The sequence below is a fragment of the Lithobates pipiens genome, unplaced genomic scaffold (genome assembly GCF_037356315.1).
Source record: "Lithobates pipiens isolate NorthernLeopardFrog02 unplaced genomic scaffold, aLitPip1_a1.2 Scaffold_19, whole genome shotgun sequence".
NCBI lineage: Eukaryota > Metazoa > Chordata > Amphibia > Anura > Ranidae > Lithobates > Lithobates pipiens.
The window spans coordinates 184,316,545-184,337,178 of record NW_027507764.1 but is presented as its reverse complement, the minus strand read 5'-3'; the positions used below and the strand labels follow the sequence as shown (position 1 = coordinate 184,337,178).

Genomic DNA, 20,634 nt, shown 5'->3' with positions numbered 1-20,634 from the left:
TTTGGTGGGGGGGGCTGAAGATTTAACAAGGATGCGGGTGAGTGGCCCCAAAATCAGACGCTGTGCTTTCCAGATTGCTCACTTGCACGCCTATCGCATAAGAACAGTGGTTGTGCCCTTGCAGCCGCAGCACCCTAATAGTTTTCAATGGACTGCCTGTACACTGCACTTGGAAGTTAGAGACTTGTGTGGATGTATATCTAAAATGGCTGCATCTGGTCTAGCCAGTGTAGGACTGGAGTCTTTATAACATTGGTATTTAACCTTCATCTAGTACTGCATACTCTTCACAACAAGACTTCTATTGTTTTAAGAAGAATCTGGTTTGAACGCAGATATTTACATGCTGGATACAAGCCAATTTTATTTTTTATTTTTTTGATCGGAACAACACTTTTTGGATTTTTATTGTGCTATATGGCAACAGATTAATTGTTTTATTCAAAAATAATTATCTATTTCAAATTATCTGAAGTTGAAAGTTATTCCTTCTTGTCGACTCATTGTTTCTCAGGGCAGTGTGCCCAGTCCATTTTCCATATGAATGACAAATGTTGAATCATAATACTGTATTAACAATTTGTGACTCCTGTGCCCTGGTATCAATTCCCTCCTGCAATTAGTTGCCAATTTCACCACCCTCATTAAAGTAAATCTTTTGCAATCCTGTCAGGAAGTTAATATTTAAAAACATTTTTACTTTCAGTGCCAAAAATTGTTCCGTAGATCTAGCAATTTCTGAAAATCAAACGTCCATCATAGTCCAACCTCCCGCAAAGTTGGCAATACACTTCGATTTTTTTGTTGTTGTTGTTGATAAACATCTATGTTCTCCCCTGCTGGCCATTGTATTCTAACAGCTGGCTGCATTGGCGTTCAGAATACCTCTGGTTTAAAATGATCTGTTTAAATACCCATTTTAATTCACGAGATGCAGACGTTTCTGGTGTGCTCAACAATGGGGCTAAATTGCCTGAGCTAAATTTGACATCACCCATTGGTATCCGTTGCCCATCCGTTGACAGCGCTCCTTCCTCTCCCCTGCAGCAGCTGCTCCATGACAATGCAGGGGCGAAGGTTCTGCATCACATGACTGCCCCAGAGCAGATTGAAATTGCATTTACACACGTTTTTTTGTTTTTTTTTACCAGCAATATACAGCATAGGTAGGAGGAGGAGGAACATTATTATTATTTTCTTTTAGGTACAACAAGCCTGTCTAATTTACATGCAATGATTGCTAGTAGCTGTTATAGCTGCTAGCAATAATCACTGTGTTCTCCTGGCAATGGTGGCTTTCCCCACCCCGCTGGGAGAACACAATGACTATGCGGGTAGGATTCCACCATCAACATGGACTGTGTTGATTGGGGAAACAACTGAATTGCTTTCCTGCAACCATTTCTCCATCAATGGCTGGCTTTAGGCCGATTTTTGCACTTGCCCGGCTGTGGTTTTCCCACAGTGTGAGCACAGATGAGGGTTTTCATGTGGATTACCCATTCTTTCTCATTTACTTCTATTAGATTGAGAGTTTTTGGTGCATTTTCTGAACACGCAGCAAAGATGCAGCATGCAGGACTTTTGATGTGCTTTCAGAAAATTTTCCATCTTTATAAAATTTGCAGCTTTCATTAAAATAAATATGTAGCGATCCTGTCATGAAGGACCTTTTTCAGAAATCACTTATTCTGGGGTGACATTTACTTGCTTTTTCCCAGTATTTCTACTGCGTTGTTGTTGTACAAGGGTTTGATACCAACTTCAAGTGGCCATTTCAGCACCATCAACTGTTGTCACCATCAGGAAACCCACCTCAAGAAATGCCTTTCATCCATTGGTGGATACATGCATGTAGACAGGAAGTGGCTTCATGAGCTAACAACACTGAAATGTAGTAAAGCATAAAATAAAAGTTGTAACGTGTATTTTATTAAAAAGAGTGACGTTCTAGAGTCATTTCTAAAAAACAGATTTTGCTAATGTAATTTGGTGGTTGTAAACCCTCCAAGACAACTTTTATCTCTTAGTAATGTAGATAGCACAGGCAGCTGATCGCTGTCTGTGAAAGTGTACTCGCTGTTTTCGTTTCCATGGAAATTGGGGTTTACTTCCTCTTCAAGTTAGTGCATTTTACAGGAACTAGAAATGTTGACATTTTTTATTTTTAATTTTTTTTTATGTCTGCAGCTTGGCTGTTGTGTTGAATGGCAATTTGATCCACATTTTCCTATTTTTAGTCTGCATTTGTCCACCCTTATGACATTGAATCATGTGGATGATGTGTAATGTGTAGTATGCTCTGCACTGGGATTAAACCAATACGTGGAGCAAAGCAATTTTCCAACAGGTCAATGTGTGAAGACCTTTTGTTCCTGGCTCTTTAGAGACTGTGTTCTTCAACCTTTTCCATCTCTGATTTACCTTTATCAGTCATTCCCTACTAGGGTTCCATTCCTATGGTTCCTTGATCAATTAAAAATTTCTATCTCTCAACTACAACTGGCATCAATGATCTTTTTAACTGTCTGCAAGGGGAGCACTTTAGGGTTCCTCCAGAGTTTACTAGGGGTTCCTTCAGCAATGAGTAATTTCTGCCCGTCAGATAAGTTCCCACTGACACCATTGATATTTTTAGGCATCTCTTAAAGGGGAAATTCTTCCCAATGACCATCACACTAACGTATCATGAGTTGTAGGGTATAGTCATTTTTAGCAGGGGTCCCTGATACTAGAAAGAAAGGTTTTTCAAGGGTTCCTCTGTCATGAAAATGTTGAGAAAGGCTGACCTAAATTATCTATGGCAAGGTCCGTTTTTGTTAAAGCTTAGGATTAAACAAACCATTTTGTATTGGTAAATGCTGATAGGCTGAGCCAGTCACTTGTGTCTTGCAGTTTTTAGGTACCACAAGGTGCAGGGATGCTGAAGTAGGCATGCTAGGGTATGTGCAAGCAATGTTTGCTTGTAGTTCTGATCTTTTGGGGTGCAGACCAGTTTATTTTAACACTAGAACTCAAAATTATTTTTTTTATTACATTTTCATTTTTTTTAAATTCTTTAAGGTTTTCAACATACAAAAAAAGGGTATCAAGAAAAAAAAAGGCATACAGAAAGAAAACATACAAGGAGCCATGAAGGCCCACGTGTACAGTGAGCTTGATCAGGGCATCAAAATTCTATTTTAACTAATTGTAAAAGACAATGAACAATATTAAAGCCTGCTACTGCTTCCTGTATTCTTCTTCTTACTCTCTTGGTACTCATTTTTTTTTTTTTGCAGACCGCTTGTGTAGGCTGAAAGGATTATATTATTGTCTGCCTGGATTAATTCGTTTTTTATCTTTACTTTTCAGGTCACTGCTCTCATCCAAAAAGGTCAAGTTGTGGACTTTGTGATTCTGCTTTTTTGCTTGTAAGTACGAACAATGTTAAGAAATTACTTAAAGCAGACTTTTAAAAATGGTGAAATTTGATGTTGTCAGGAACCATAAACCAGACTGAGACAGAAAGTGCAGTTAAAATCACACCTTTAATGAAATGACAAAAATAGCACAGGCGAGGAAAATAGTCATAAAACAGAAGCTAGGTTTTGGATGTCGGAGCGTGTAATCAGACGAGTCGGGTACAGGAAACCAAAAATGAGCATAGTCGGGAGCAAAAATCAGTAACTGGCATTGAAGAGAAGCCAGCCAGGCCAAGTCGTACACAGGAGCACAGAAAGGAAGTACTTAAACCAGGAGGAGGAAATGAACTAGACTGCTTAAATAGTAAAAAAGGGCTAGCTGTAGGCTGGACTAATGAGGCAGGGTAATGATAACCAGGTGAGTCACTGTGGTAACAATGTGGGCCGGTAATTATTCGACAGCTGAGCAGCATCTGAGCACAGAAAAAAATATCTGCTCATTAATTAGCAGGAGCAGTGAGGGAATGTGAATCCATTTAACATGCATTGCTAGAGGGTTAGGCTTTTAGGATTCACCCTTAGTCCGCCTTGTTTTTTGAAGCTGCCCATTCAGGTACTGATTATCTGCTGATAAGGCTTGTTTTTATTTTGTACCACTACAATGTCCATGCTCCCAGGCAGTACATACCTAACTTCCTTCACCTTTCCTCCACTGCTGTTTTCAACCTTCATGAGAAAATATCCAGTGCTTCCATAATTGGAGGAGCATGTTAATCGTTACCTTTCTTGTGTGACAGGCTGATCATTGGCCCAGGGCTATCACATGGAAGAGGGAGAGAGGCCTTAGACCTGTGTTATCTCCACTAGGGTTCTCGGAGCTCACACAGGGCTACTTCCTTCACTCCTCCTATCTGAACAAAATGGTAGGGAAATAAAACGGATGCAAATATTCACAGCAAAGGGAAGGAGCCGTTCAAGTGAATCTGTTGCTTTGCCCTGCATAGCCAAGGTTCTCTTTAGGGCAGCGTCACATTCTGTAACACTAGCTGGTTTCATTTGTCAACATTTTGAAGGATGTACAATGTGCCCGGTGCTGTTGTCACTGTTCACCCTCAACTGTCATTTTAAAGGGCAGGATTGAAACTAATAGACTGCTGTGGAAAAATCCTTTCAGGGATACTAGTGCCATGGCTGATCTCTTCTGAAAACACTAATTGCCTAGGTGTCATGATGATCTAACGGTTTCTGAGTGACCGACCTTGAAAAAGTATGCAGATCAGGTATTCTGGTTTCACTCAGATTTCTGTCTGTTAGTAGGTTGTATAGCCATAGATGTCTATGTCTTTATAGCCATGTGATGATTTCTTCTCTTCAGAAAGATCAAATGACTATAGATCTATGCTTTTGGTCACAGGATCTCCTCTCCTGAGAGAAACACAGGGTTTGGATTTGTTGGCTTCTTATTCTGCAAATGCTAGTTGTCTGGCTCTCATGCTCTCCATTTGGCTTCTATATTTTGGGACGCTGCCCTGGAACAAGCATGACTTTTCCATGATTTTTTCAGATTAGTGACTCAGAGACCATTAAAACCAGTAAGGTTAACCAGGGTAGATTTTATTTAAGTCAACTCGATTTAAATCGCTAGTAAAAAGGCTTGATTTAAATCAACTCGATTTGAAATCAGATTTATTAAAGAGCAGCTGTCATCTCTGTCCCGCAGCGGCTCCTCCTCTGACCCTCTGTTGACTCACCGACAGTTCCATTCACTTTAATGGGACGGTTGGTGATGGGGCAGTGACACAACAAGGTGAGGGACATGGTGGCAGCAGGTGAGTGGATGCCCGCTAACGGGTGCTGCCATGATGGATTTAAAATCAGAGATGCTCTGTAATAATGATGCCATGATATTTCGGCCGCCGAAACATATTGGCTGAAAATGCCCTTTTCGGCAATTTGCTGAAAGGAAAAAACGGCAGATAATGAAGCCGAAAATGGGGCGGAGCACCGCCCCCACCCCTGGTGCCGCCCATCATGGGGGGTGTATAGCGCAGGAGAGCTGCCTCCGCCGCCTGGTTGAATAGAGCGCCGGGAACATCACATCTTTAATTTCAATAGCTGTGTGTTCCCCGTCGCGCGTCCGGCACATACAGCCCCTCCCCCTTGTCCAGGCACTTTGATAGACAGATCACCTGTCCAATCCTGGGACGGGTGATCTGTCTATCAAAGTTCCCCAGACAAGGGGGAGGGGCTGTATGTGCCAGCGCGTGATGGGGAACACACAGCTATTGAAATTAAAGCTGTGATGTTCCCGGCGCTCTATTCAACCAGGTGGCGGAGGTGGCTCTCCTCTCTCTTCCCTGCACTGGGGACAGCACGCTGGCTGCACTTATCTCTTTTATCATGTCCACAGTCTCTGACCATCTCCTGCGCCATGTCGCCAGTCTCTGTTCTACTTTAAAGTGTTCCACAGCCCTACCTGACGGGTTTACTTCCTCTTTGTTTCCCTGCAAAGGTAAATCATAATGGACTACTATGCATCACATTATGTGTCACTTACCTGACACAGGAGCCAGCGATGTCACCGCTGTCCCCTGTAGCATGAAGCGTCCATCTTCCTTCCGGTTATCGCTGCTCCGGGGCTGTGAGTGGACGGAGCAGCGATGACGTCACTCTGGTGCATGCATGTTTGCCTTCACTTGCGGCGCGCCCAGTGCGCCTGCGCCGTTGTCTGTGGCGCCCATGCGCCGTAGACAGCGGTGCCCTATTTTTCTAAAATATCTCCTTAACCATGTAGGTTAACCGTTAAGGAGATATTTCTTGGACCTACAGGTAAGCCTTAATCTAGGCTTACCTGTAGGTCAAAGTGGTTTGTAAGGGTTTACAACCACTTTAATAGGCTGCTGTAACCCACAGTAATGTGCATTATGGAATGAATAGGTGTAACAGCACCCTAAAGCAAGACTTTTTTTTTTTTTTTTTTTTCTTGCCCACATATTATCCTAGTTTTTTTATGTGTGTGGCATTGTTCTGGTTGGTGATATCCAGTTAAATCCTATTGTTTGAAGTGTTGTGTGCCCGAGCAGTTCCTATGGCTGCCTACTACACTCAGCACCGTTCTGTCCCTCTCATTTTACACAAGGAGGCTCTATTTATAGATGCTGGGAGAAAGCTGTCAAAGGAGTCCCAATGAACATAGCGGCGTTCTGAGAAATATTCCGAGAGCAACTCCCACACAAGCAACTCACAGGCAAGGTCACATGCAAGGGTGGTCCGGCCCTGCCTTTCCATTGAAAGCATTCTGCTCGGACAGCCTGGGCTTAAGGATACATACTCACCTAAGACCTTGCATTTGTGCCGGTGAGCAATAAGATCATAAGAAAAGCCTTTAATACATGCTGCTCATCTGTGTCTTCCTCTATTACTAATACACCCTATGCTCAATGTCTGCACTGCTTTGGCCTAGTCACTGTCTTTGCAAGTAGCTGTTGAGTTTTTTTTTTTTTTTAAAGGTGAATAATTTCATACTGATCATAGAAACTAGACTGCTATTAAATATTATTATCTGCGCTTTGCTGCGGCTATGTTGAGTGTACTTTAATTGGAGGTCACCCTGACGCTCAGTTTTATCACAACGTTGAGTAATGTCCGTGATACTTATTTGATTTGCACTAACAGTTAAACATTTGGAGCCCTCAAATTTTAACTGTTGACGCAAATAAAAAATGATCACAGACATTAGTCAAATGTGTTGTTGCAAGTTCACTAATCTGACTATACACTGTAAAGCAGAAACAGATCTAACCAATAAGTCTGGAAGAGAGCTGGAGCATACATGTAACACTGCAGACCTTCACATTTGCAGCTGTTTAATTTCTTATTTTTATACGTCTGATTTTCATTTTTATTACCTTTTTAATTAGTTTTAAGTAATTCTTTAAATGTAATATCACAGTTTCATAAGTGAAGGCTGGCTTATATACCTGATGCAGGCAGAGGTGTGTTTTTGCGTACCTGGGAAACATGGTGGATTTTACTACATTTATGAAGCTTTAGTACATTTTTGTTTTATGTGACACTACTATAGCTTTAGGAGCCCATTGACATTTTTGCAGTTTGGCCATGCGCATTAAGGCAGCCAATGCAAATGGCCCTTTTTTCTTTGTAAAGCGTAGCACCACAATGCACTATTGTATATTGTGACAGCATGTGATGCAGGTGGGTTACCTTAAGCTCGCCATACAGTTTCTTTATCGTCTACAGGTTCAGCTTGCAGACTTGAAGAAAAAAAATAAGAGATTCCTCTATCCATGCTATACAATGAAAATTGATGAGTATCCCACTTTGCCTATTTTTATTTGACAGCTGGCACCGCTGGCTGTCAAAATACCTGCACACTGGCATCATCTGATTGGGTATAGCTGGCTTTGGCCGACAATGATTTTCCTATTGAGGTACGTTGGACGGCTGACTGGGTCACCCACTATGCAAAAACAGCCGGTTCGTTAGGAACCGTCCAAAACTCATATAGTATATGACAAGCTTTAGTGCGTTGGGTTGCTTTTTCAAAATGAATGCCAGAGCAACGTATGGGTCCTACTCTTCAGACAAAATTAAAAATGTTCCCTTGAATTGCAACCCAGTGCAGAGGCAGCCTGCTCCACCTTTCACTAGCTCCTGATGGCTGTCACCCATGCAGGAGAACAGAGACTGATTTATAGAGGTGAGGATTGCTGACTGATCAGGGGTGTCCTGTGTCTCGATAAGGTTAGCCTATTTACACAGCAGCTCCCTGGTGCCCCATTGTATTAACACTGTCATCACTAGTGTCAGCATACCAGTGCTGGTATATTAGCCCCTGTTCACTATCAGATTCTCCCCTACACCTGTGTTTAGTGAATGCATTCCACCCTGCCAAACTTTGTTGGATATCCCTAATAGGGATGAGCTTGAGCGTGTTCACATGCCCTATGCAGAGCCCGCCAGAAAGTCAGTGCATCGCTGCGCTAATCACAGACAGTGAGACATTGCCCCAATGCGCGGCTGCAGAGATCGGGCAATGTCTCACTGCCTGTGATTAGCGCAGCGCTGCGCCGACTTCCTGGCAGGCTCTGCATGTGGAGCATGTGAACACGCCTGAGCTCATCCCTAATCCCTAAGTATACCGTTTTTACCTCAAAGTGGCTGAAAACCCATCAACTAGCTTTCTGGCTCCCTACATCCCCACCAAAGATAATTCACTTGGAGATATCGCAAGTGCAGGGGTTGCCCAGAAAGTTTCAGCTCTTTCAAGAGTTTAAAGGCAGAAAAGAAAAAAACATCACAAGTGTGGTTTTTGAGAGGAGTTCTCAGGCAGAAAAAAACAAATCGCTCACAAAGGCGCCTATATCCGGCGTTTAGGAGTGTTCAGTGTTTTCAAGTGTACATCGATTATAGTGAAAAATGATCAGAGGGGAATGTTTTGGAAAAAAAACGCTTATTAAAGTAAAATGCCCATAAACTCTCCTAAACTCGTGTGCAATACAAGCCACTATGAGCATTTTTTTCTGCTACTAGTGTACATGGATCCTGAAAGTACTTCCCACCCAGTCAAACTATGTGTAATCTCTCCAGCTTTCCATATTACTACTTTCAGTCCTGCCAACACATCTAGCTCAAATAGGCACCTATGGAAAATGCTTGTCCCAGTAGATATCTTATTTTGACTAGACTAAAGCTGGTCATACACCTATAGATTATCCGCAGATTTTCTATGGTTAGATGGAAAAAGTGCAACAGATTTCTCTATGTTCGCTAAACTGTGTGGATGGAGGAATCTCCCACTTTTTCCATCTAACCATAAAAAATCTGCAGATAATCTATAGGTGTATGGCCAGCTTTAGGCTGGCCATAGATGGGGCCCCCTCCCCTTTTTTTCCCCATCAATCAGTGCGGTGGATGGAGGAATCCTCCCAGATCTGCCATTGTATTCTGACAGTGGGACTCCTTTACTGTCAGAATACACTGATCAGCTGTTACAGTCTGCCGATTTTGAGGTTTTCAAACAGCCCCATTTGACAGAAGTCGATATAACAGAGATGAGCGAGAACGGCCGCTCCCTACTGAACTGGCCAGATCTCGATCCATCTATAGGCTGCTTCACATTCATGATGTTCCTCTTAAGCTGGTCATACATTTTTTTTTTTTTTTTTTTTACCGATTCCTCTATCCACACAATGAGGCGGTTACCCAGATAGCAAGGATAACTTGCCACAAGTTTGTGGCAGTGTTGAGTTGTATGTCTGTTAACTTGCTGCACATTTTCACTGGCAAGTTGTACACTTGCAGAGCACTTGAAGCACAAGTTGACACTTTTCCAATTTGTAGTAAATTTGCCTGGCAAGTCTCTAGAAATAGCAAAGTTGCAGTGGTGAGTCTACAGCAAGAGCTCTGCAAGTGTACAGCATTAAAATTCAGCCACAGTGACCCCTGTGGTGGGATGACTGTTTCACAACATAACTGACCCAGAACTTGCAGATTGTTTGCAAAGAAAGTTGATCTGGAGTCATGAAATGTGGACTTGCTACAATTGTGCAACAAACTTGTGAAGCCTGGCAAGTCTAGCAGTAGCTTAGCAAGCCATTTTCGAACTTGCAGCACAATTGCTTTCTATCTGGGTAAAGGCACCCCCTCTGACTTTGTATTCTGACAGCTGCCCTGGTCACTGGCAGAATACACTGATCAGCCTCTGCAGTTTATAAATGAGAAACTATTTCCAACATGTTCCTTCAGCAGAAATTGATGGACTTCCGTTGAGTGGTGATGGCCACACAATAATCTTAATTTGCCCATTCCCTGTTGAACTGACAGTTTGTGTTAGCACTTTTTCATCTTGCATTGTGTGTCTGTGTGTATACACTCTCCTGGAGAATTGGCTTTGTAGTAAACAGGTTAATACACAAGCCACTGGTATGCAGACACTAGTGATGCAAGAGTAATACAATGGGGCACCAGGGAACTGCTGTTTGTTGTGAATGGGTTTATCCTATTCAGACATAGATGTGAACAGTCAGCAGTCCTCACCTCGATAAATCCGTCTCTGTGCACTGGGCTTATACTGTATATGATGTACTCCTGACCCCGATACTCTGATATATTGTACAACAGTTGCAAGTTGCATAGTACCCCCTCACTATGTTAATGAAGTTCTCCTTCAAGGTAGGCTGTGTACAGAATAGAATATGTAATGCAGAGTTTTACTTTTTATATAATAATACAATAATTGTGTGGAGGTTTGGCTGTCGTTCGTTGCACAGTAATTTAAGCATATTCTGTGGGTACATGGACGGTGTCATATGTTACTGTATACACAGTGGGTGGATTTACTAAAGGAAAATAGTGTGCAATTTTTTGAGTGCAGTTGCTTAGTAAATGAGGGGAAGCACTTATAACCTCCATCATCCAATCATTGGGTATTTTGTGCAAAGTGAAGCAGTATCTCATTTACTAAGCTCCGGAGCAACTGTGCTTGCAAAGTGCATGGTCTACCTGAGTGTAGTAAAAGAACCCCAGTGAGTAGGCTCACTGCCGCCGCTCGCCAGTGTTTCTTGGGCTTATTGTTTCCAGCTGTTCGCCCAAGAAACGATCCAGTTCTGCGGCCTGCTGCTCCCATAGGCGATCAAAGAGTTAACATTCTTTGATCGACTCTATGGCCTTGGAGAACCAGAACGATGTCATGTCACTTCTAGTCCAGGCTGGAAGAATATATATATATATATATAGATATAGATATAGATATAGATATAGATATAGATATAGATATAGATATATATATATATATATATATATATATATATATATATATATATATATATATATATATATATATATATATATATATATATATAATTTTATATAAAAACATATTTTTTAATCTTTTGCTTTTAAGAGTAAAGAAGGGTCTTTTTGACCCCAGATTTCTCAATAAGAAAGACCTATCATCTCTTTTTCTATTACAAGGGATGCATAATAAAAGTGATAAAATTTTTTTAAGGGAAGGTGAAAAAATAAAAAGTGAAATTAATAATGATAATAAAAAAGGTAAGCCCCCCCCCCAATCCCTCTGTACTTGCGCGCAGAAGCAAACGTATACGCAAGTTGCGCACACATGTATAAACAGTATTCGAGTCACACATGTGAGGTACTGTTGCGAACGTTGGAACGAGAGCAATAAGTGCTAGACCTCCTTTTTAACGCTAAGCCAGTAATCTGTAAAGGTGTTTTTAAAGTGTCGTCTTTGGAGATTTTTAACTACCATAGTTTGTCGACTATTCCACAAGCACGCACAATTTTTAAGTGTGACATGGATACGAATCTATTTACTCGGCATAACACCATCTTTCACATTGTACAAAAAAATTGGGATAACTATTGGCCAAAACCGCTGCGCAAATACTGTGTGACATAAGATAAATTGCAACGATCGCAATTTTGTTCCCTAGGGTCTCTGCTAAAAAAAAAAAAAAAAAAAAAAAGTATAATGTTTGAGGGTTATAGGTAATTTTGTAGCAAAAAATATTGGTTTAAACTTGTAAACAAAAAATGCCAGGAAAAGCCTGGTATTCAAGTGGTTAATGGTTCTTCTCTGGGTGCCCAAGGCTGAACCCCCACCCCGAAGAAATAAAATCATCTACAGCCCTGATACTCTGCCATGGTTGCACTAGAAAGGCAAGCTCCAGTTCCCTTCTGTGGATTTAAGAACACCCCCCCCCCCCCCCCCGTGTTCTAGAGACAAGGAAAGGTGGATGTATTCTGTAGTTCCAAGGCCTCATTCAGACAGGTGCTGACACTTGTACTGCATGCCTGAGGCATGTTTTCACGTCTGTATCCCCCCCAAGCTGCGTGCAGACACTCTATTGAAGTGGATGCAGGCGCAGTGGTTTCATGGATACAGCTACTTGTCAAATTTTAGGTAGGAGCGGGCTCCTCAACCTCATGCTTGTAAAATGTTGGCATGTGGCTGTATTTGTGCATCTGCATCATAGGCTCCCTGCAAAATGATTGGGGGGGGGATGTGAAGCGAAAATAAACTCCTCATGCACACAGTATGGGTGCCAGCACCTGTTGAATGAGGCCCAACACACTTCATGTCCTGGGGTGACAACGCTGCTTCCTCATAGGTTCAGTAAGAAGGTGGGTGAGCATTGTGTATTACTGGCAAGATCTCCAGGTAACAAAGAAAAAAAAAATAAAGGCCTAAAAAAAAAAAAAAACGAGGTTTGTCCTTTCGGCTTGAATACATTTTAAGCTGCTCACTAAAGACAGTAGCGTATGACAACTGTAGGCAACTACCGTGTTTCCCCGATAGTAAGACACCCCCGATTGTAAGACGTATCGGGAGTTTCAGAGGGGTCGGCTAATATAAGCCGTACCCCGAAAGTAAGACATATGTCTTACTTTCGGGGAAACACGGGGGTATTGCCGCCTCCAGTGGCGTACTAAGAGTGGGGCGGGGGGTGCGGGCCGCACCGGTGCCACACCCTGGGGGGGGGGTGCCAGGCCAGCGCCCTCCCCCTCTGACTGAAAAGACAGCGCCGTTCTGATCAGTCTCGGGCAGGGGCCGCCTCCCCCTCCTCTTGTATGGCTACACAGTGCTGTCCATGAAGGAGAAGGAGGGGGAGGCGGCTTCACTGAAGCCTCCTCCCCCTCCTCCTCCTCCTCCATACACAGCACTGTGTAGCCATACAAGAGGAGGGGGAGGTGGCTTCACTCTGCTCGGCTGTGAGTGACAGCCGCTGCCCGAGACTGATCAGAACGGCGCAACGCAACCACAGAGAAGGGGATTATTGCACCGGGTCCCGGATCACTGCCGACAGGTGTCACTGGCTCTGTGTCCTCCTGGTACAGGTCAGTGCTGGTCATATAGAGAGAGACCAAGGAGGGGGAGGGGGAGGGGGGTGTGAAGAGATTCTCTGCAGCTCTTATTATGTAACCGCAAGATGCAGCTGAGGAGGACTACAAGTCCCAACATACCGGGCTGTGTGGGCTTACAGTTCTCCTCTGCTGAGCATAGCAGCTTTGTATGCTTGGACTTGTAGTCCTCCATAGTGCAGCCTTGCATGCTGGGACTTGTAGGCCTCCTCTGTAGTACAGTGCAGCCTTGCATGCTGGGACTTGTAGTCCTCTGTAATGCAGTGCAGCCTTGCTTGCTGGGACTTGTAGTCCTCTTCTGTAGCGCAGTGCAGCTCTGCATGCTGGGATTTTTTTCCAATATAAGACATACCCCGAAAGTAAGACATAGTGGGGCTTTTGGGGATAAAAAGAAAGTAAGACACTGTCTTACTTTCGGGGAAACACGGTAGCAGCTGCAAACATTTGTGGTGCCACATTCCTTTTGGATCATAGATTAGTGTATGATGACAATGAAAAACATGCAGGACACAAGACTACAGATACCAATGTCTTTATACACCAGAGCAGGGGTGGACTGACAACTCGAGGGGCCCCCAGGCAATAGGAGATTATGGGTCCACACAGTATACACACAGTATACATACACACACAGACAGACACACACACACACACACACACAGACACACAATATACACACAGTATACACACAGTATACACACACAGAATACACATACACACACTGAAAAAGTACTGGAGAGACAGGGCAGCTATAATCTTGGGATTTTTAAAAAACAGAGATTTTTACATACTGTCCCTGGTTTTATTGAGGCTGGCAACCCTGATGGGGCCCCTAAGTGGCATTGGGCCCTCAGTGCCCGAGTGCCCGAATGCTCAGTCTGCCCCTGCACCAGAGAGTGACATTAAAAGTCGGTCATTGACAATGTGGTGTTCTTTGCCTTTTTAGGCTGGATTCACACAGTCCAGCTGTGGTTTGCAGTCCAGAGTCCGGTTTGAATTTGTTCTCCAGTTCAGGTGCAAATTTTTACTTGTATTTGCACCTAAGCCAGACCCAAAATCACACAGGACCCTTTTCAGAAACGGACCACAGCCGTCCCAGACATGTGTGAACCGTTCCATTGAAAGCCGGTCCAACTCATATGTTATGCGAATTGGATACAGTTAAAACGCATCTGATTTGCATATATGTGAACTGGGCCTTTAATTAAACTTTTGTGTTTGTTTTGTTTTAAAAATAAATAACTGTTAGATGTGTCAACCTAAAAGTGACAACTTTTCTCAACCAGGGTTCGTCCAGATGTTTTTAGTGGTTTCTTGAGAAATCTCTGCCACTCAGATAAGTAACTATTGAAATCTATGATCTTTTTAGCTATGTGTAAGGAGAGTATTTTTCCCAATGACCACGAGGCACAATCTTCCTAGTGATCATCCCACTACCATAAAGCCAGCTGTAGATATAGTAATTAGCAGCAGGGGTTCCTTGAGAGATGGTTCCTCTTCGATAAAAAGAATGCGAAAGGCTGTTCTGGAGGAAGATTTAGTAAATGACTCTACAGTATCTCACAAAAATGAATACACCCCTCACATTTTATTTTTATTTTTAATTTTTTATTTATATCAGGAAACGGGTCCACACAGACCAACAGATTACAAACTTTCCACATAGTTTACAGATAGCGAAACAATATCTGAAGTACAACATCAAAAATCCGTGGGCATTATCGCCAAGAAGATAAACAGCAGTATGTGGATTCGAGATTCCACTTCGTCCTGTGGTCCCACTTCCCAGTTTCTTTTAAACTGACTAGGTATCCCTATCGATACCACTGCCAGTGTACGGGGGGGGGGGGATAGGTGAAGCGTTAGGGGAGGGAAGGACAGAGGGGCGAAGAGAGGACAAGGGGGTAAAACGAGTATGGGGTACAAAGGGGGGAGGGAATGTAAGAAGGGAGGGAGCAAGGTGTGCTACCCAATCATGGAGTGCGCATATGACCATACTGAATTACGGATGTGGGGCCCATCTCCATGGTCCCCAGGCTCAGCGGATCTTGGGTGCTACATACAGTATCACCCGTCTGTGTCCACCCGTCTCAGGGCCTGGCCCTCAGCCGAGTATATGAACGCAGTCCAACCTTGCCAGGTTTTAGTGAAAGTCTCTTCCCTATATAAGATCCTCCATTTTCCTAATGTCTTCCACTTTACGCAGCCAGAGGTCGATGGTCGGTGGGAGGGGCGATTTCCAATGGAGCGGTATGCAGGCTTTAGCCACATCAAGTAGGTGGCGGATTACCGATTTCTGGTATTTCCTGTCGGGCACGTCGGAGGCATGTAAGAGATAAAGAGCTGGGTCGTCTGTGAGAGGCAGGGCCGTGAATTGTTGAATTGTCTCCTGCACCACTTTCCAAAAGTGTGCGAGTTTCGGGCAGGACCAAAAGATATGCAGCAGAGTCCCTTTGTCTGTGAGGCATCGCCAACACCAGTCTGACGTATTCGGGTAGAGCTGATGGAGTACTGAAGGGGTCCTATACCAACGTGAGATAATTTTGTAATTTGTTTCTTGGATCTTGGCACAGATCGAAGATTTGTGGGTAAATCTGAGCATACGCTGTCTCTTGGTGCTGTTGAATTGGCAATCTAACTCCTCCTCCCATTTAAGTAGGCCCGGAGGAAGAAAGTCTGCTGAGGGAGAGTTTAGAAGATTATAAGTCAGTGAGAGTGTGTGCGACAGGACACCCGCGTCAGTGCAGAGCACTTCCAGGGCCGTGAGCGTCTGGGCGTCTCTCCGGGGGGGTGGGATCGTAGAGAGGAAATGTGTAAGTTGGAGTGCCCTCAGGAAGTCTAGTCGGAACGGGCCTGCAGGGTCTAGTAATTCCGCCGTCGTTTTCCAGCCCCCCCCCTGTACTAAAGTGGGATGCTTGATGTAGTCCCGCCTCCCCCAAGTTCCGAAGACTCCCATCGTAAAGACCTGGAGTAAATAATGGGTTGCCTATGATGGGGTACAGGGGCGAGCTTGGGGAGGAAAGGGGCGTTTGCGAAACTATCCGAGCGCAGACCTTCGCCGTGCTACCAATCAGTGGGTGGCGTTTGATCACACCCGGCAAATCCGAGTAGCACCATGGCATCCTCCGGAGTGGAATCGCACTTTGTGCCTGTTCCAGCTGGGCCCACAGCTTGGTGTACACCCCTCACATTTTTGTAAATATTTTATTATATCTTTTCTTGTGACAACACTGAAGAAATGACATGTTGCTACAAGGTGAAGTAGTGAGTGTACAGCTGGTATAACATTGACAATTTGCTGTCTCCTCAAAATAACTCAATACACTGCCATTAGGCTGGGTTCACACCACAGCGATGCGGGAACGCCGCGAATCCGTGGCGTTTTCCCGCATCGCATGACTCCCGCCGGCAGTTCACACTGCCCTATGCGAACGGCTGGGAGTGTCAATGAAATGTTAATGACACCCCCAGATCCGTCCGCATATCGCAGTGCGATCTGCAGACTCGCACAGGAATCGGATCGCATGGTGTGAACACCCATGCGATCCGATTCTGTTGCGGACCAAAAAAAAGGGTCCCGTGCGAGTTTGCTGCGGGAGCGATGCGAATTCAGCCATACTATCTGTATGGCTGAACTCGCATCGATATGGAGATCGGATGTGATTTGCAGTGCGGTGCGAATTACATCCGGATCTCCCCCCGCAGCAGTGTGAACCCGGCCTTAATGTCTAAACCACTGGCAACAAAAGTGTCAATATTTTGTATGACTACCTATTTTTTTCTATCACTGCCTTAACCCTCTTGGGCACCAGAGCTTCCCAGGTTGCCACTGGAGTCCTCTTCCACTCCTCCATAGCGACATCACAGAGTTGGTGGATGTTAGAGACCTTGTGCTCCTCCACCTTCCATTTGAGGATGCCCCACAGATGCTCAATAGGGTTTAAGCCTGGAGACATGCTTGGCCAGTCCATCACCTTTACCCTCAGCTTCTTTAGCAAGGCAGTGGTTGTCTTGGAGGTGTGTTTGGGGTCGTTATAATGTTGGAATACTGCCCTGCTGCCCAGTCTCTAAAGTGAGGAGATCATGCTCTGCTTCAGTATGTCACAGTACATGTTGGCATTCATGGTTCCCTCAATGAACTGTAGCTCCCCAGTGCCGGCAGCACTCATGCAGCCCCAGACCATGACACTCTCACCACCATGCATGACTGTTGGCAATATACACTTGTCTTTGTACCCCTCACCTGGTTGCCACTGCACATGCTTGACACCATCTGAACCAAATCATTAGACTACAGGACATGATTCCTGTAATCCATGTCCTTAGTATGCTTGTCTTCAGCAAACTGTTTGTGGGCTTTCTTGTGCATCATCTTTAGAAGAGGCTCCCTTCACCTAGTGGGTCACAGATTTCCTACTCCATTATCAGTCCTCCAGCACTTCATACCTGGCCTTAACTTGACTCATTGGACTTCCAATGGCTTGACCCTTTTAAAAAAAAATCTATACCAGAATACTTTTCTCAACTTTGACCATTTGTCCTCCCAATTTAATCTCCTTCCTTCGGCATATTTCTCTTACTTACAAATCCGATCCTTCCTACTAAAACACCCCCTACCCTTATACCTAGAGATGCCAGCTTCGATATACACACTCTTCCAGGAACTTACCTCTCCATTAAAAGGAATCAAATTATTTTACAATCCTTACAACAATCAACATTCCTTCTATAAAACTATCACTATCCCATATATATCAAATAGGGAAAAAACCCTAGGCAAGATCTTTACGGACATCTGCTGGAATAAAGCTTTTTCCACTACCTACTCATCTTCCAGATGTGTAGATCACTGGGAAAATTACCGGAACGTTATACACTCCTGGTACTACACTCCCTACAAACTCTATAAATTCTATCCCACTGAATCAGCCCTTTGCTGGTGGAAATGCGGAGAACTGGGCACATTATACCACATCCTCTGGTTGTGTAGATCTGTACAATCCTTCTGGAACAAAATCTTCTCTACAATTTCAGATATATGCAACCAGCGGATAGACCCCATTCCTGAATTAGCCATATTACGTCTAAATATCTACGAATTTTCACTCAACTTATGAGTAGTAATTACACAACTTTTGCTAGCAGCAAAACTTACAATCACTAGACTGTGGAACACTACGGACCCTCCATCTCCTACTGATGCCATCTCCACTCTCAACCATCAGTGTGAAATGAAGAAATTGCTAGCAATCACCGACCTTAAGCTCGTGCCATTTAGAACCAAATGGGATATTTGGCTATCCAATCCTAAATGCACAGCCAAAGTCTGATAACTCGTATAATCTGACTTTTATCATGATCCAATCCATATATTATCATAATATCTAACATATGGTGACTACCCTATCTCTGCCCTTCTCCTCCTCTCCCCTCTATCTCCCTCTCTCTCTCTCTCTCTTCTTTTCTTCTCTTTCCCTCACCCTTTCTAGAGCACCTTATCTACTCTTATAAGTGACCCGCACGACTATTTTAGTATGTTCTTACCGACAACAAAAAAAGGGCCATATGTTCTATGTGTCCTATTACTGCTATGTCTAACAGGTGTCTCTTATTGCTCACGCTCCCAATAGATATTTTATTTCTTGTTTTGCATTACCTTAGTTTGTTCTTCATTAAAACAAAAAACCTTGCTGATGGACAGGGGTGCTGTCCCTCCCTTGACACAGCTTGTTCCCATGTGCAGGGGAGGGCTGGGCCAGGGGGCAGGGATGCAATTGCCCCCTGGGCTGCTCTGATATGCGGTGGCAAAGGCTGCTTTGTCGTCAGCTCAAAACCGCAACATGCACAGTTCTTGAGCTGGCCGAGTCCAGTACTGTGAGCCAGCGATGTCTTCATGTCAGGGCTGACAGTCTGTGTTACACAGCACAGCCCCGTCCAGCCCCTCCCTACTCCACACCATTGTCTGGCAGAGGCTGGACCTGCTCTCTGCTCAATCTGAGCAGTTGGCTGGAATCCAGTGAGGCTCCTGGGAGGCTGGGACCATCCAAGTAAGTGAGCTCCTCCTCTCTCCTCCTCTCTGCAGCCAAAGAGTTTTTTTCTAGCAACCTGTGCCAGTACCTTGCCCTCCTAGGGCTAGGTGGTATGATGAGGGCTCTCACTGACATGCTGCAGTTTGGCTGCAGTGCTGGTGTACTGGCAGTCATCCTGCATGTTGCCCCTGGGACATAGAGGATGCACATTTTTACTGCATGTTCTGAAAGTGCACAAAACGTCCTGCATGCTGCATGTTTGGTGCACTTTCAGAACATCCAGCAACAATGAGTAACCTAAAAGAAGTCTGAGGGGGTGTGACATCCGCCAGTACACCCGCACTGCAGCCAAACCGCAGCACACCAGTGTGAGCCTAAATGCTTTTCACTTGCAGCAGCCTCTGCCACTCCTCTGAAAAGTGATCCATGCTCAGGTCACTTTTCAGAGGCATTTGACAGGCAGTGAATAGTTGATATCACATTTCATCCCTGCCTGCTTTAACCCCCCTTTCACTTTCACACTGGGGCGATGTGGGCGGTAGTGGTACAGCGCTGAACGTTTTAGTGGCGCTTTATCATTGTTTTAGTGGCGCTAGTGGGGCACTTGTAACCCCCACTAGTGGCCAAAGAAAGTGTTAAAAACGGCTGTGTTGCATTCATTTCAATGGGCTGGGCACCTCTCCCAAACCACCCCAATAATGCTGCTTGCTGGACTTTTCAGAATGCCCTTCAAGCGCACCACCCCAATGGGAAACCTGGGGTAGCATAAGAAGAGCTTTACAGGTGCTATTTTTTAGCCCTAAAATGCCTGTACAGCGCCTTCAGTGTTAAAGGACCCTAAAGAGAGTTCTGGAAATAAGGTGGAGTTCAAAGTGAATTTCTACACCTAAGTGAAGCCCCCTTTTCAGAAGATTTGAGGATATTATTAAACCCAGAGACTGGTGGACTTAGGCCACAATAGACAGATTGAAATGTCTGCTGAACCGGCAGAATTTCAATCTATCTCTGTGCAGACTGGTTGTACAGAATTTGACTCCATCAACTGACAGTACAACCAGCGTGTCTTTATGTTTTTTAGCGATCAGTGCTGGCTGCTATAGCTGCCAGCAGTAATCACTGTATTCTGATGGCTTGGAAACTTTCACCTCAGAGCACACACCGACACACGGCTCTTACGGAAGCTTGGTAATTCAAGTTCTGGGCTTCCCTAACATTACAGCCCTGTGGGGCTGTGACCAAGTCTGGGCAAGAGCTGGGATATGACATTACTTACCTCATATCCCTGCCACTCCTAA

At 44.2% G+C, this 20,634-nt stretch overlaps 1 protein-coding gene across 3 annotated transcripts in view; it reads left to right on the top strand.

The window, feature by feature from the left end:
- Positions 1-3,358: 3,358 nt before the first annotated feature.
- The window catches only part of TRAK1 (trafficking kinesin protein 1), a 253,289-nt gene continuing 236,013 nt past the window's right edge, over positions 3,359-20,634 (top strand). For 2 of the 3 annotated variants that reach the window (XM_077491561.1, XM_077491559.1), the window contains exon 1: positions 6,633-6,761. The gene's annotated coding sequence lies outside the window, so the exon portion shown is untranslated. Of the gene's footprint in view, positions 3,414-6,632; positions 6,762-20,634 lie in introns of those variants that run through there. The other variant, XM_077491560.1, reaches the window with a different exon arrangement.